This window comes from Dermacentor albipictus, chromosome 1 (assembly GCF_038994185.2).
Source record: "Dermacentor albipictus isolate Rhodes 1998 colony chromosome 1, USDA_Dalb.pri_finalv2, whole genome shotgun sequence".
Classification (NCBI taxonomy): Eukaryota; Metazoa; Arthropoda; class Arachnida; order Ixodida; family Ixodidae; genus Dermacentor; species Dermacentor albipictus.
Window position 1 is genome coordinate 480,841,302 of NC_091821.1, and position 12,877 is coordinate 480,854,178.

Consider the following 12,877-nt stretch of genomic DNA (forward strand, 5'->3'; position numbering starts at 1 on the left):
CCTTATTGGGCTCGATACCACCATTATAAATCTTGATAAGTTATCAACCTTATCGCAATCAATCTAATCCTTATCAATCCGTATCTGTCCTGATCAACCTTATCGGACGTGATCCGACCCTTGTCAGCTATTATATGTCCCAATGAACCTTGTCGGACACGATCCGACCCTTGTCAACCCTTATCGGTCCTTGTCAACCTTCTCAATATTGCTGATGTCATTGCAAGCCCTTATCGCTCTTTAGCACCTTATCCATCCGCCTCGAACATTATGAACCGTGACGAAACCCATATAACCCCTCATTACCTTTTATCATCCTTATCAGCTCAATGTCTGCTTATCTCTCAGTGTCGTACGACGCGAAGCGCATAAACCCTCAGAGGTGGATGGCATTGCGGTCGGTGCAGGCACGTACCCAGGATTATTTTTAGGGGGGTGGGGGGCTGACTTAAGGTAACTTTACTATGGAAATTAAGGGGGGAGGTTAGCTTTACTGGTACAAATGTGAATAGCGCCCATCATTCGCCATAAAGACGCGTAAACCCGCAAACGAGAAATCAAATAAGGTGTATCTCACAGATACGCCTGTGAGATACACCTCTTCTTTACTTGGCAAATAAGCAACCACGTCAAGTGGACTCGCACAGGAAAGAAGCGCAGGAATAACACTGCCAACAACAAATAAGCAATCGAAAGTGTAAAATAAAGATTACTGTAGTAGAATACTAGTTAAACAAACAGCAGTTGCCAACCAAGGTGCACAAACCGCGCGGGGTTATATTACTCCGCCAGCCACTCACAGAAGCAAACAAAATCGTCGTCATGCGGCATATTGAAAATGGCGTCGTACTTGATATCTCCGGAGCGTCTGCTGTTCTTGAAGAGTCTTTCCATCGGCGGAAGCAATGAGGTGTGCAACAGACATGGACAAAGTCTATGGAGTCTGAGCATTTCACTCTTCAAAAGTCCGCGGTACAGTTCACTTCACCGCTTAACCCGTCTCAGTCATGAAACTTCACTGCCAACTGAAGTGAAACTTGACAATAAATAGTTTCAGAGAAGCAAACATTTTATTTCAGTTCAATAAAAAATTTGGCTTTCACCATTCGACTATATTAGGCGAGAGAAAACGTATAAAATTACGCGCTAATAATTTTACCTTTTGTGATTACCGCCTTATTTAGGTAACAGGAAGTGTTTGAAGCACGAATTATTTGCAACTTAGGGAGGAATGATGCTGACGGTTATGAGGGCGTGGGTGGGGCTTCACTGCAGACTTAAGTTGTATCCGACTATAATAGCGTGTTTTGAATTAGCTCTGGAAAAATTATAAATATATATATATAGATATATATATTTGCAATCACAGTTCTTCTGGATCCCTCGTTTACTGCTCTACTAAGTGCCAAAACCGACCCGTATTGTTATTTGGGAAGTTACGCAACGATGCGTGGCCCATAGTCCGGCACAACCGCGTAGAGCCAGAACTCTGCGGTTCTAGACGTACTGCACCCGCCGCAGAAGGTTACAAAAACGTCTACATAAGCACAGCAGAGAAGGGGATACGTCAGGTGGCTTGACTGATAACTGTATAAGCATTGTTCAACACACACGGAATTGTTCTCCACTTCCGGCGGCCTTTTCTCAACTTCCTTTTTAAATAAAAAGATGTTAATCCATAAATATTTTCATAAATAACGGTTAAATTTGGTAAGTTTCACATTTCCTTCCTGTTTGGCTGTTGCCTTGGCTCTCTCCCTTATTAGATAGCTTAATTTCTCAACTCCTTGCGATTCTTTTTTCCAATTGCCAATTTTGCACGAAAAGTGCTGTACAGTACGAGAAAAACCATACAAGATAACGGGTGACAGTGATATTACTTATGGTTTTAAGGTTTACTACAGGGTTGGATTATGGACGCTGCCGCGCATTATTTTATTTTTCACCTTGTCTAACTCATACCACAAATCAAATCAAATCAAATCAAATCAAGTTTATTCATTACAAACAAAGAAACGGTTACATTTTTATTTTACAGACGAGGGTCCCAAAGTCGAAGACTGTAACCGGGACCCTCGGTGGGTAATTATAAGAAAAAAAATTACATAGGTGGCAGGACAGAAATAAAACTTATACGATGTACACTAACAGAAACGAAGAACTGTAGTGCAACAACAGAAAAGTGATTACAATGTACCGTAATACTAACAAAAAATAAAAATAATATTGGCGTACAACAGAACCTTTAAATTATGTGAAGAAGGAACAGAACGAAATAGAGAAAAATATGATCGGCAGGCCGAGATGAACATGAACTAAAAATATAAGTGTGCTAGAAATATACATATACAAAATTTTAACAGACACAAAAAACATGAGAATACATAAAAAAGCATTATGAGCAAAACGACTAAAGGCAACAGCAAGCATGTGAACAGCAAAACATAAGAGAAATAGGGTAATAAATAATACATTTGGAACCTTAATTGCGTCACTGCGCCAAAAGGAACTCTTTAAGGGATTTTTTGAAGGCATAGAATGATGTGAGTGATTTTATGTTTGATGGTAAGTGATTCCATAAAGATATGCCAGCGAAAGATGATGTTAGTTTACCATAGTTGGTACGGACACGAGGCAGTAAAAAATTTCTGTTAAAGGCAAACCTAGTTCTATTGTGGTTATGTAAATCATTTAGGTCAACGAATTCGTAAAGCAATTGGTTGTTAAGTAACTTAAAAAATAAGATTGTTAAATTATATTGAAACAAGTTCACGGTCGTTAAAATGAGGTTTTGACGGAGCAAAATGGATGCATTTGACTGACGAGGACTGCTAGTAATGATACGAATTGCTTGATTTTGTAAATGCTGAACTGATGACAGGTGGCAATTGTATGTGTTGCCCCAGGCAGCGATTCCATAGTTAATATGACTATGGATAAAAGCAAAGTAAAGTGATAAAAGAGCCTTGCGAGAAAAGAAGGCGCGTGCTTTTATTAGAGCGCGAATGCCAAATGCCGTTTTTTTTCTTAATGTTGTTAACGTGGGAGTCAAATTTGAGGTTAGCATCCAGGAGAACACCGAGGAATAGAACCAGGTCACCGGCTGGTATTTGATGAGCACCAAGTGTTAATGCTTGTGGAGAAGTTAGGACCCTGTGACCACTATTGAATATAATATATTTAGTTTTCTCTGGATAAATAATTAGGTAATTACTGAGACATCATTCTATAACGTCAGTTAGCGCAGCATTTAACTTTGATGTTAATGAGATTAACGACGTGTCTGATAATGATATGGTGGTGTCATCGGCGTATAAAACGCAGTGAGATGAATGTAAAAGGTTTGGTAAGTCATTAATGTAAATAATAAATAGTAATGGACCGAGAATGGACCCCTGGGGTACACCTAAGTTAATTATTTTAGTTTGAGAAAGGGCACCCGCTACAGAAACCACGTACTGCCTATCCAACAAATAGCTTTTTAATAGATTTAAGGCGGGACCAGTAATGCCGTATGTTACAAGTTTAGTGAACAAAATGCTGTGGTTAATCGTGTCAAAAGCTTTGGTGAAATCCAAAAAGACAGAGCCAACGAATTTACCACAGTCTATAGATTTCTTAATAAAATCGGTTAAAGAGAGCAATGCTAAGCAAGTAGAACTACCGGAACGGAAACCGAACTGACAGGGATTAATTAAACTAAATTTTTCAAGGTAGTTATTTAAACGTTTAACTAATAAATGCTCAATAATCTTACTTAAAGACGAAAGAATAGCTATTGGTCAGGTATATGGTAACGAGGATCTGCCAGTGTCGCGGCGAACCATCACTCGGGGAAATAATGAAGCAAAAGGAAAAGTTAACCGGAACTGGCGTTTTATCGGGCCGCAACTCGTTTCTCGAGCATACAGACCAGCTGATAACGAACCGAATCCCTTTCCTAGTCCCTGGATCAGTCTAAACAAGGTAGGTTGAACTAACGAAGCAACAGCGATGCACGTGACCGTTGAATAGGTGGCGACAACTGAACACATCTCGAGTTATTCGCTGGGCACTGAATCGGTGAGGAAACTGGCCTTCGCAGCCCAGGAGATGCCGATAACTACCCCTATCCAAAAAAAGTGAAATAGGCAGCAAATTGTTGACCGTCCAAAAGTTGTCAAGTCTCAACATTGATTCGGTGGCGCTTAAGGAATGTGTGTGAGGAGTGGTGGCGTGGGCGGGGAGGGGGGAGGGGCTATGCCGCCTAATTTCGGGAGCGGGGGGGTGGCCCGGGTTCCCTTTCCCACTGGGCACGTGCCCGGATCGGTGAAGGAACGATGCAGGGGAAGGCGCATCACGAGAACACCGCAACGTATCGGGGACGTGGCGTGTTTGCCATTGAAATTTTGCGATGTCGGAAGTCTCTTGATGTTCAGAATGCTTCAGATCGGCTTTACATGTGTGCCCAGAGATGGCTTTTATTCCACCATTACCAAATCTGTTAACAAAGCCTTTATAAAAACTGTTTTCCTTTGACATTTGTTTTTTAACACCGGTACAACACATTCATATGGCTCAGATATATTCGTTGCCTGCAAGTGTGGACGTTTAGCCGAGCGGGTAATACACACGGCTTCTGAAGCTGAGGCTGTAGATTTGAAACTCAGCACCAACGTTTTCTTTGTCGAAAACATTTTGTTTTCAACAAACAATAATTTTTCAATTAATAATTTCCTTACATAGGATTCGTTGTAAGTGACGCACTCACAGGTTTCTTCGCTGGGTCGGCATAGAAGTGTTTACGCATTTGAAACGCTAGTTCAGCTTCACGAAGAAACGCGTGAAGAGTCACCGCATTGAAAACACTTTTCGCAGAGCACTCTAACGTGTTAATCATTCTGGCAAAAGTGAACACCGAATCTTGTTACAGTGCATGAGTAAGCCGAATACTGAGTCAAAGCTAAACGAGCAACAAAATTGTGTTTCAGAATTTCGAAGCTTCGCAAAGTTACATTGTGCCATCGAAAATAAAGCGCTAGGAATACATCTAATATAAAACTTGTACGACGATGTATACAGGTGAACCTCTGTCATACGTGTGCAAGACGGCAACATGACAAGCTTAACAACGAAGCAGACATGCTTATAGGTTAACTCCGAGAAAGTGGGCCGAGCTGTCGACATCTTGGCGTCTTGAGCCGCACGATGAGATGCCAACCAATGTAACACAGCACGATGAGATGCCAAGCCAACATGTAACACAGCCTTGTTGCGAGTTGTCCTCTTTGCGGTATTTTCCGCCTCACGCCTACAGCTTTGGCTAAATTGTTTGCTAATCGATCTGACAAACATTCAAAGCCGTGGCGTTTGGGTATATATGAACTGTATGGTGGACAAACATTATAATGTACAATGCTGTCTGTATAATAGTATGTTTAAATAAAAGTCGACCGGCCGACCTACCTTCCTAACGAGATCAGTCCCATGGAGAAAAAGATCGCGGTTTCCATGTGAAGCTAGAGGTTCATGAGACATTCCGACAGGTTGGGCTAAATGCTTGTGGAATATTGGTAGGGAGATTTATTGGACACAAATTGGCTACATGACTAGAGACGACTGAACAAATTGCCAGTTTCTACAATGGAGGAGTAGGTCGACTGCTGGCTCGAGCGCGGCAGTTGTCGACTCCTCAGTTGGGGCCTCAGCAGTTGTGGCCAGTATTTGTCGACAACTACGAAACTCACGAGACAAGCAGTGCACGGATGTGGCGCCCTCACAAAATGATGTTTTTGTATCACGACTCGATTGCCTGGAAGCAACGCACAGGTATATCGCGACGTTTGCGGTATTTGCTGCCTGAATAAGGATGAAAGCCCATGCCGTAAATTGTGAAGAAAGCAGGCCACGGTGCCAGAGAATGGCACTGTCCCTACTTCGAAGGCTAATCCTGTGTATTTATTTATATATATTGTTTACGGTCCGGAGCAGGAGCATTACCGCTACATCAAGTACAGAAAAAATAAGAAACGTACAGGGCTGCAAGGTGGTTAGTAGTACAGAAATAGATGGATCTCAGTTATACAATGTTATGTAAGTGATTAGCATGTTTATTTACGTAAGAAATGTGCATGGACGATGACAGGCTGCTAGTAAAATGGATAACAAGATTTTTGTAGGATGAAGCAGGGCTTAGAGGGGGATTATCAACGTAGTAATGAGGAAGCTGGTTAGAAGTTCTAGGCACACTCAGACATTTTCATTTTTTTATGTTTAATTCCAATTACCGTGATTGGCACCTAGTAAAAATAGCGTTAACGTCGCATTGAAAAGAAGAGATGTCAGTGTCGCATATTATTTGCCTGAAGATTGCACAATCATCTGCGAATAAATCAATGTTAGAGAAAACGCAAGAGGGTAGATTATTTATGTAAATTAAGAAAAGGGATGGTACCAAGTGCCGGCCCTTGATGTACGCCGGACTCTCATCTACTTGACTGCGAGTTAGAGTCATTAGTGAAGACAAACTGTGAACGGTTAGAAAGAAAGCACTCAAGCCATGCAAACAGTTTCTAATCAATGTTAATTCGATGCAGCTTAAACATTAGAAGAGTACGGAATACTTGGTCAAACGCTTTCGGAAAATCTAAAAATTTACAGTCGGCAGTTGAAGAGTGGTCAAGGATGACGTTTAGCTTATGTGTAAATAATACCCGTTGCGTTTAACATTAATGTGTCTGGCCGAAACCATCTTGCGATGGTGAAGAAAATGAATAAGTTTCGAGAAAGCTAGAAAAATTTGAAGCAACTATATATTTCAGCATCTAACATGGTATCGACATGAGCGAAATAGGGCGGTAGCTATACGGAGAACGCTTGTCGCCTGATTTATGGAATGGCATCACTTTCGCGACCATCTATTCGGCAGTGAAACAACTCATGTCTAGCGACTGCTGGAGTATCATAGCTAGAAAAATGGATAAGTAACACCTGGTGCTTTTTAAAAATATCGCCTTGATTAAATCGTGTCCTGGAGCCGAATCGGTTTTAGTGATGAAATAATTGATTCGACGCCTTCTGGTTCACCGATTATGGGAAACATTGCTTCATAATCATAGTCGTGCGTGGATGGAAGAGTAATGTCTGTGGTTAATGAAGCGTTGCACATTAAAATATTAGGTAAGGACGCACATTAATTAGTTGGAATAACATTGCCAGAACTGTCAATCAAGGTTATGATGTCATCCGCCTTGAGCTTAACCACGCAACAGAATTTTTCGGTGTTGGTTTGAAGCATTGATGGCAAGCTGTTACGAAGAAAGTGATTCCTGGCTTGTTTAAGTGCGGGTGCATACTCATCGGCCGCCAGTATGTATTTGGTCGACCGGGTTATGCTAGATGAACGTTTGGCTGATTTGTGCAATCGTTCTTTTTTTTTATTAGACAGGCGCTTGAGACGGATGTTATACTATGGGGCGTTTTGGTTACATGCGAGGGTGCGCTGTGGGATGCATTTGTTTGTTAGTTCAGCAATTTTTGCAGCAAACATATACCAGTTGGTCTGAACACTATGGCAGTCGAAGTCGTTCAAAAAACTCGTCTAGAAAAACAGACAATGCAGCGTTGATGGCTTCGAAATTTTCTTTGCGTAGTTTCTAAAAAAAATTGAGTTTTATACTGGTTTTTAGTCGAAATATATTTATGTCAAGCGAAAGTGCCGAATGGTCGCTTAGGTCGGGTAAATACGTGATGTCGGAAACAAGATCAGCCCCTGATGTTAATACAAAGTTAAGTGTATTCGTTTGGTAACAAGTTGTGATAGGGTAAAAACAGAGCACATGTGTAATAACTTATCGGCTAATGTAAAAAAACTCAGTGCCTTTCAATTCTGCGAAGAAGGATGACCAGAGAAGCTGTTATGTGGGTCCCTTAATGGCAAACTGCACCTCCGCCCCGGGTCGGCCCGGCATTGCACCGTCTTCGGGATCGGCCCACGTATGAGGACTGTTTAACATCTGCTTCACCTCTGCCGCGGATCGGCCCGCCATTCCACTATCTCCGGGATCTGCGCACGTATGGGGAGCGCTTAACGCCTGCTTCACCTCCGCCGCGGGTCGGCCTGGCATTCCACTCTCTTCGGGATCGGCCCAACTATGGGGAGTGCTTAACGCCTGCTCCCCGTCCACCGCAGGTCGGCCCGGCATTGCCCCATCTCCGGGATCGGCCCACGTATGGGGAGTTTCTTTGCTTAGCACGCCAACAACGACATAAAAATTTACTTGGACGGTAGTGGTACAAAGCTTCGCTGTAAAAATCGCGTAAAATTGGAAGTTTAGCCTCCTATATCCGGTAGAATAATATCGGCAAGCAAAACTTAAGGTAATGTAGGATGACGAGATGTCACAAGGCTAATCAAATCATGCACCTCGTTAACGAAGTCAGATGAACAAGTCTGTGAAGGGGGTGGGGGGGGGTGGAGAGGGGCGTGGCGGCAACTAACACCAATTATTGGCTTGCGACGGTTTAGTTCAATGATGGCCCAAACCATTTCGAGGTTAGTATTGACGTGAATACACAGAGATGGGAAATCTCTAGAAATGGCTAAGAGCACGCCGCCTACCTGACGCATTGTTCAGTCTCAACGATACAGGGAAAAATGGTGCGCAGTTTGAGAAGCTTCGTTATCTTGAATCGGTGAATGTAAGCACGTTTCCGCAAGCACTAAAATGTAAGCATTGCAAGTATCTAAAGCACTTCCCCTTCAATTTTCCTAAGTGGGCACGTGTTCAGAATTTGCATGCTGGCCGCTATCTCGTGGTTCGTAAGCGCACTCTCGGTAATGGTGTCTGGTGCCGGTTCATGTATGAACTGTTTTGCAGCGAAGCTGTTAAGGGCTAGTTCCCCCAGGATCGTGTCCATGTGTAGAAACAAAACTTCCCACACGTAGGCCGATCCCGAAGATAGTGCAATGCCGGGCCGAGCCACGGCGGAGGTGCAGTCCGCCATTAAGGGGCTCACATAGACAGCTTCGCTGATCATCTTTCTTCACAGACGGAAGGGCACCGAGTTTCTTTATTAGTTGGGAATACCTTTACTGGAAAGTGCATCGCTGAGGCTAGGTTTTAGTGGACTAAATTGGATTTTTACGAACATGGCGGCTTGCGGGCGAAAACTCTTCGGAAATCGAAATATCATTTTCTCTCAGCTTTTCGCTTGCGGAAAGTACTTTGTCTTTCGTTTTCGTGCGAGTGAATTTAACAACGTTCATATACGAGGTTCTGGCCAAGTACTGTACCAGGGTGGCCAATCCAGGGTGGCCAATCCGCGTTACTGGTTCTGGTCACCGGGATCAGGCCACACCCCAGGCCAATTTATGCAATTTTATCAACACGCGGATTTCTTTTTTTTTAAAACCCGGTGTAAAATTGCCGGCACCGGCATTCGAACCACGGACCTCTTGCACGCGAGGCGGGTGTTATACCTCAACGCCACCGCTGCACAACGGTTCTACAGAGCTTTACACAGTACCAGTGGCACCCACGACGATAATGGAAGAGAAAATAGTAGAGGAATTCGAAATCCCACGGGTAACGCCGGAAGAAGAAAAGAAAGCCCTGGGAAATATGCAAAGGGGGCAGGCAGCTGGGAAGGATCAGGTAACAGCAGATTTGTTGAGGATGGAGGACAGATTGTTCTAGAGAAACTGGCCACCCTGTATACGCAATGCCTCATGACCTCGAGCGTACCGGAATCTTGGAAGAACGCTAACATAATCTTAATCTATAAGAAAGGGGACGCCAAAGACTTGAAAAATTATAGACCGATCAGCTTACTGTCAGTTGCCTACAAACTATTTACTAAGGTAATCGCAAATAGAATCAGGAACACCTTAGACTTCTGTCAAGCAAAGGACTAGGCAGGATTCCGTAAAGGCTACTCAACCATAGATCATATTCACACTATCAATCAGGTGATAGAGAAATGTGCGGAATATAACCAACCCTTATATATAGCTTTCATTGATTACGAGAAAGCATTTGATTCTGTCGAAACCTCAACAGTCATGGAGGCATTACGGAATCAGAGTGTAGACGAGCTGTATGTAAAAATACTGAAAGATATCTATAGCGGCTCCACAACCACCGTAGTCCTCCATAAAGAAAGCAACAAAAACCCAATAAAGAAAGGCGTCAGGCAGGGAGATACGATCTCTCCAATGATATTCACAGCATGTTTACAGGAGGTATTCAGAGACCTGGATTGGGAAGAATTGGGGATAAAAGTTAATGGAGAGTACCTTAGTAACTTGCGATTCGCTGATGATATAGCCTTGCTTAGTAACTCACGGAAGCAATTGCAATGCATGCTCACTGACCTGAAGAGGCAAAGCAGAAGAATGGGTCTAAAAATTAATCTGCAGAAAACTAAAGTAATGTTTAACAGTCTTGCAAGAGAACAGCAATTTACAATAGGTAGTGAGGCACTGGAAGTGGTAAGGGAATACATCTACTTAGGGCAGGTAGTGACGGCGGATCCAGATCATGAGGCGGAAATAATCAGAAGAATAAGAATGGGCTGGGGTGCGTTTGGCAGGCATTCTCTGATCATGAACAGCAGGTTGCCATTATCCCTCAAGACAAAAGTGTATAATAGGTGTGTCTTACCAGTACTTACCTACGGGGCAGAAACCTCGAGGCCTACGAAAAGGGTTCTACTCAAATTGAGGACGACGCAACGAGCTATGGAAAGAAGAAGGATAGGTGTAACGTTAAGGGATCAGAAAAGAGAAGATTGGGTGAGGGACCAAACGCGAGTTAATGACATCTTAGTTGAAATCAAGCAAATGAAATGGGCACGTAAAGGACATGTAATGAGGAGGGAAGATAACCGATGGCCATTAAGGGTTACGGACTGGATTACAAGGGAGGGGAAGCGTAGCAGGGGGCGGCAGAAAGTTAGGTGGGCGGATGAGATTAAGAAGTTTGCAGGGACGACATGGCCACAATTAGTACATGACTGGGGTTGTTGGAGAAGTATGGGAGAGGCCTTTGCCCTGCAGTGGGCGTAACCAGGCTGATGATGATGATGATGATGATGATGATGATGATGATGATGAATTTAACAAAGATAAGGCGACGCTTACTGGGCATGTAGTGACCAATGCGATGAGCGCGTTCGATTGCTGTGTGAGGCAGGTGGTCAATTTCGTCGTTTAGTGCTTCTCTTATGCGCGATTCGGACTCTCCGCATCATTCGCAAGACTCATGGATGCCGTGAAAAATTAGGGTATTGCGTCGCGATCTGAACTCGAATTCGTCATCGCGCAATTGGAAAGAGTCACTCCGAGTTGTTAGCGCTTGTGCCGAAGCCTGAATTCCAGTAATTTCATCACCAAGATGAAAGGAAATGCCCTCTTTTAGACAAAGTCGAGCAAGAAGGGGGAAACATGTTAGGCCCAAAATCGTTCTTTTTTAACTTATATGCGAAAGAGGCGTGTTCCTGTATAAGCTTCACCATGTGCAGACTTCGATATATTGCGCTCTCTGTAATATCTTTGAGACGAAAATTCACCGACGATTACGATATTCCTCAATGCGAAATTTGAGCGCGGCGCTGTGCGTGTTTTCATTTTGCGATATGTTGGCTGGCGCGCACAATCAGTCTCGTGCGGCACGTTGCAAACGGGTGTAAATGCAGCGCGACGCGTTCTCGCTAGTCGGGAGATCGCAAGAGACTGCGCGTGGGTGATGTGCGGGAGCGCTTCACGGCAGGGTCCGCAAACAGACCTCCGCTAACGCAGCGCTTTGTTTTCATATATCGGTGAACAGAAGACGCGCTACTCTGGCGCCATCTCGTAGCAATCGCCGCTGCAGAGCGGCACTGCGCTTTTCTTCTCACGCGTTCGCCATGACCTCCTCCTCCAGTTTCCGCCTCATGCTTCCACTGCAGCTTCCTCCGCTTTCCTCCTCGCGTTCTCTTCGCTTTTTAATCCACTGCTGCGCTCCGCGTTTGCTCTTTCATCGTTGGCTGTGGTTGTTCGCTCGGTTAAACCGACGACGCTGATGCCGAGGCACGCCTATGCTCAAAGCAGGAACGGGCGCTTAAGAGCTGCGCTCTAATAGCGCGAACATGTTTCCGCGATGAAGTCCAACTAAATGTAAAATATATACACTCACAGAGTATCGATAGTCCACACAGTACCGCATTGCTTACAGGTATTCGCCATAAGCGAGCCTCTTCGATCGTCCTGCGCGATATGAAACTTCTTCTTCTTAATCTTCTTAAAGGCACACTAAAGGTTACTATGAAGTCAAGTCAAAGTGCACATGATAACGCAATACTCTAGAAATGTCTAAGGCGTCAATATAATCGCGAACAGAGCTTTAGTAATCGAGAAAATGAGGTAAATGCATGACACGATTCGAGACCTCCCAGCGACATTCCGGTACTAGCCAGATGACGAAGGCACTCCTCATCATGATTTATGCCAGTAGTACTCAACTAGTCGTATTAAATAGATCATTTCATTAGGTTATAAGACGGAAGAAAATGCTACTTGTCTACTTCTGTTCGATTCTAAGCAAAAATAAAATTTTGACGTTACCCTTCAGTGGTATGTTTGGCCAAAGGTTTCGTTTTCGCTTGACTCTGCGCCGCGCGCCTTGGAGTTTCAGTTGTTTCGTTATCGCGTCGTGCTGTGCTGGTTCTGCTGGCTCGCGAAACTTGCACTTGGAGCAAGCAGAGAGAATGCCACGTCCATGTGATGTCATGGGATGCGCGAACGGTCCGCAGAACTTGGCCAAGGGCAGCTGCAGCGGCGAACCCAACGTTACTTGTCACTGTGTGCCAACCAGTGAACCTCTCCGTTCGAAGTGGTTAAGTGCCATACCTCTGCCAC

The 12,877-nt window shown here is 43.9% G+C and overlaps 1 protein-coding gene across 1 annotated transcript in view; it reads right to left on the reverse strand.

Moving 5' to 3' along the window:
- Positions 1 to 12,240, reverse strand: part of LOC135901467 (uncharacterized) — a 129,809-nt gene extending 117,569 nt beyond the window's left edge. The window contains exon 1 of the mRNA XM_065431277.2: positions 12,193 to 12,240. The gene's annotated coding sequence lies outside the window, so the exon portion shown is untranslated. The remainder of the gene's footprint in view (positions 1 to 12,192) is intronic.
- Between the last annotated feature and the right edge of the window lie 637 nt (positions 12,241 to 12,877).